A 5000-nucleotide genomic window follows, 5' to 3' on the forward strand; every position below is an offset into this window, starting at 1 on the left:
CAACAAAACAAAAAAAGCTGAAAAAATTACTCAGTCTTAGCTTCTTCCACACAGAAATCCTAAAATGGATTTATGGCTTGTGATAACATTATTGGCACTTTTTAGAAGTTGATAAAAATAATTAGATTTCAAGTAGGTGATTCTCCTTTACATTGAAATTTAACTCACCTGTGGTTAGTTGCAGGTGCCGGCATTATAAAAATCACTCATTCAACAAGTTTGAAGAGAGAAAATGAGTCGTTCTGCTGTTTTGTGCCATTGTGTGTGCCTCAATGAGCATGGAGAAAAGAAAGAAAACCAGAGAATTGTCTGAGGAGGTCACACACAAGATTGTAGCCAAGCATGGACAATCTCAAGGCGACAAGTCCATCTCCAGAGACCTTGATGTTCCTGTGTCCACCGTACACAATGTTACCAGGAAGTTTAAGGCCCATGGCATTGTAGCCAACCTCCCTTGACGTGGCCGCAAGAGAGAACTTGATCGAAGATTGCAGTGAAGGATTGTTCAAATGATGGAGAAAGCACCTCAATCAACTGCCAAACAGATTCAAGCTGACTTTCAGACATAAGGTACGACAGTTTAAACTCGCTCTATCTGTCACCGACTCAATGAAAGGGGGTTCTATGGTAAGAGACCCAGGGGGACCCCACTGCTGAGAGAGAGACATAAGAAAGCCCACCTGGAGGTTGCCACAACACACCTGAACAAGCCAAAATCCTTCTGGGAGAATTTCCTATGGACAGAGGAGATCAAATTAGCGAGTTTTGGGAAAGCACATCATCTCTGTTTACAGAAAACAAAATGATGCTTTCAAAGAAAAGAACACCTTCCTTCCAGTCAAACATGGAGGAGGTTCAGTGATGTTTTGGGGTTGCTGTGCTGCCTCTGGCACATGGTGCCTTGAATGTGTGCATGGCATCATGAAATCAGAAGATCACCAAGGTATTTTGGAGCGCAATGTTTAACACAGTGTCAGAAAGCTGGGTCTCCGTCGAAGGTCATGGGTCATGCAGCAGGACAATGACCCCAAACACACTTCAAAAAATACCCAGGAATGGTTCAACACAAAACCCTGGACTGTTCTGAAATGGCTAGCAATGAGTCCAGATCTAAATCACATTGAACACCTGTTGGGAGATCTGAAAACAGCAGTTGGGAGAAGACACCCTTCATATCTGGGAGAACTGGAGCAGTTTGTACAAGAAGAGTGGGCCAAACTGCCAGTGGAGAGGTGTAGGAAGCTCATTCATGGCTATAGGAAGCATGTGACTGCAGGTATTTTGTCCAAAGGCTGTGCAACCAAATATTGTTGCGGGGCCGGGTATCGGCAATGAGCACGACCGCGAGATGGAGGAGTAGGGTCGGCTCCACCAATCACCCGGAATTTATAGGTCGTCACCCTGGATAACTCCGGAGCCGATGGGTCCCTTATCGGACCGAAGATCGCCAATCGGTCGACCACGTGGGATAGGGTCAATTGCCAATTTCAATTTACCTAAATACCCACGTCGTCCAAACTACCGGGGAAATTTACCCTCGGCAGGATCTGCGTGATCCGGGCCATTCCCGAGCCGGATCCAAGCCGTACCCCGAGCGGAAAGTACTAGAATCCTGCCGGGCCGATTGCACGATTAAGGAAACAATGAAACCTCCTTGTTCGCATTCGCAGTGTGGCAAACCAATGATAGAAACACAGAAACGAGCTGATACATTCAACAAAATGGATATTTATTTACAATAGGCAGGGAGGGGAACACAGAAGAGCAGAGTTATCACGACTATAAAAGAAATGGAAATTTATACACAAGCACTTATACAGTTGCTACTTAAAGACGGACACACACACACACACACACACACACACACACACACACACACACACACACACACACACACACACACACACACACACACACACACACACACACACACACACACACACACACACACACACACACACAAAACAGACCCCATGTGGTCTTTATTGAGGCCTCCAGCTCAAAGGGAAAGCGATCTGAAGACCAGATTCTGCCTCGGACCTGTCCACCTCGTGTGGTCTTCGAGCTGATTCGAACCGGGCACCAGCGAGAGGCGAGCCAAATCCAAACACCAGCGAGATGAGGTGAGGGATCGCTATGACGCGCCCAGATCCAGCGATGAGATGAGTGCCAGAAGACCACCAGCGACACGAGTCCAGGAGCGGCGACGCGGGTCCAAAACGACCAGGAGACCAGGCGACCACAAGAAGAAAGAGACGAAGACGTAGAAGACCCTGTTCACACCGCCTATCCCGTCTATTTCTACTCGCCCCTCGTCGGGATGTTGGGAACGAATCTCACCCCTCCGTGCACCTCATTTGCCAGAGAACTCCGTTGCCTCTCCATCATTGGTCAGGGGGCGTGTCGGGCGTCTTGATTCCCCGCCCCCTGAAGAGGCTGTGCTTCTCTTGGAGCTCGCTTTGTGCCCTTTGACTGACTTACGGCCACCTCGTCCCCGATCTGCCGAGGATTTGCGAGAGAGACGTCAGGTCTTCGTGAACTCCGTCCACGTACGTGCTGCCACACACGTGCTTGCTGGTGAGCTCTGGGAGAATGCATTGCTGCTGAAGATAGCGTTGACGTAAAAATCCTCACTATAAAAATAACTCATAGCGCAAGTACATTTATTCACCCATTAGACTAGGGAAAGGGAGCTATCTATCCACATTCACTTATCAAAATAACTGAGCTATAGGACCTGAATGTTGTGTGCTCATGGCTTCCAGATTCGCAACAATATCAACTCTCGGGTGTCAATAATTTTGTCAATGCCATTTCTATGCATTTTATTATTTAAAAGGATATATTATTGTGAGGCCGACTTTGGGTAGTGAGCACGACCGCGAGGTGGAGCAGTGGAGTCGGCTCCACCGAACACCCGGAATTTATAGGTCGTCACCCCGGATAACTCCGGAGCCGACGGGTCCCTTATCGGACCGAAAATCGCCAATAGGTCGACCACGTGGGATAGGGTCGATTGCCAATTTCAATTTAGCTAAATACCAACGTCGTCCAAACTACCGGGGAAATTCACTCTCAGCAGGATCTGCGTGATCCGGGCCGTTCCCGAGCCGTACCTCGAGCGGACAGTACTGGAATCCTGCCGGGCCGATTGCACGATTACGGCAACAATGAAACCTCCTAGTTCCCCTTCGCAGCATGGCAAACCAATGATAGAAACACAGAAACGAGCTGATAAATTCAACAAAATGGATATTTATTTACAATAGGCAGGGAGGGGAACACAGAAGAGCAGAGTTATCAGGACTATAAAAGAAATGGAAATTTATACACAAGCACTTATACAGTTGCTACTTGAAGACGGGCCCACACACAGACACATACGCACAGAAATGGACCCTGTCGGGTCTTTATTGAAGGCTTCCAGCCCGAGGACAGGTGAGCTGGAGACCAGAGCCTGTGCTTGGACCTGTCCACCTCGTGTGGTCTTCGACGATCCGGCTCGGCGGGACTCGAACCCGCAACATGATGCTGCTCCAAGCAACAGGTACCGCGCTCTTCAACCGGCCATGCACCAATCGACCAAGACCAAGGAGAAGATCAGAGACAACGATGACCCAGTGATGATGACGACGACCACCACGACCACGACCACAACGACTATGACCACGACCATGACGACAATGACAACCACGACCCTTTCTGGCATTCCTTTTTATTCCTTTTTCCTCCGGGGTGAGCAAATTTCCGTCTGAGGCGCTCTCCACCCTCATTGGACGGGGTGCCGTGGAAAAGTCGCTCTCTGTGGCAATCTCAATCCCATTGGCTGGGGTGCTGTGGGAAAGTCACTGTAGCATGTTTGGACAAGGGGCACGCCCCTGCCTTCCTGGGTGGAGTCCGGGTCTGATGCGATGGAAATCTCTGTCCACGTACGTGGCCGAACGCACGTGGGCAATGGCATCGTTGTGTGAAGTGAAGTGAAGGAGGTTTGTTGTAAACGAAGCTCCGCAGTGCACACATGTAATTCCTGTTAGACACAGGTCGGGGGCCCTAACTATAAACACACACTTACCGATATAACTGTTCTATAAGGACCCGAATGTTGAGTGCAGTAAGCTTCCAAATTCGTAACAATATTAAGTTCTGAATCAAAAACAAAAGTTCTGTAATATTAACACTGAAATAAAGAATTGTGAAGACCAAATACTTTCGTCAATTTCAACTTATTTTTAGAGAAAATTGGGAGTTATTTGAAAAAAGTGCAAGGGTGCCAATATTTTTTTTTCCACAACTGTACGTAAATATGCACACAATTGTTAGCAAAGCATCAAAGCAAATAATTCAATGTGAGCCAGGGGTTGTAACGTTTGGTACAAACAAGGAAATAAGGTAAAAACTACAATACATGATTAAAATGTGTGCCTGCCTGAGCATTAGGAATGATTTGAGAGAGATGCATGCACATGAACCAAAGCTTTAAAATAAGATTGTAGAGATTGGAGAATATGAATGGTGTTAAAGTGAGGAGTGTTGGGAAATGAATGTACCACGAGCATATATACTGGTCAAGGATGGATGGTTGGAATGGCATATGATAGGAAGGGAGGGTCGTAGAAAACCAACAAGAATCCCATGATGAACGGAATAAATGGAGACAATACTGGGACATATGGCATAGTGAATGCTTCAACAAAAGTCAACTTTCGACTAGGCCAAACAGAATAAAAGTTGGAAGTAAATGTAGATGCCATATCTGTGTGAAGTGGTGATTATGGACATAGGAAACCACACCATAGGACTAATAGTTATATAAAATGGGAGAGAATACATGGTCATATTTATTTGACTAAAGTTTGTCAGAGGGGTGGATGAAGAACCTCCTCACTCCTTCAGGCACTTAAGGCTGCTAAAGAGGTTTCATTTGCTCGGGGGTACAATCCTGGACAAGTCACCACTCAGACACAGGATACTTAACTGGCTCACTTTTCTTAGCAAGATGG

General features: G+C 46.9%; 1 protein-coding gene across 4 annotated transcripts in view; it reads right to left on the reverse strand.

Moving 5' to 3' along the window:
• The window catches only part of LOC147021673 (guanine nucleotide-binding protein G(olf) subunit alpha-like), a 191455-nt gene that overhangs the window by 89456 nt on the left and 96999 nt on the right, over window positions 1-5000 (reverse strand). The window lies entirely within an intron of this gene.

Source organism: Eptatretus burgeri, chromosome 8 (genome assembly GCF_056783735.1).
Source record: "Eptatretus burgeri isolate ZD-2024b chromosome 8, Ebu_testis_v1, whole genome shotgun sequence".
NCBI lineage: Eukaryota > Metazoa > Chordata > Myxini > Myxiniformes > Myxinidae > Eptatretus > Eptatretus burgeri.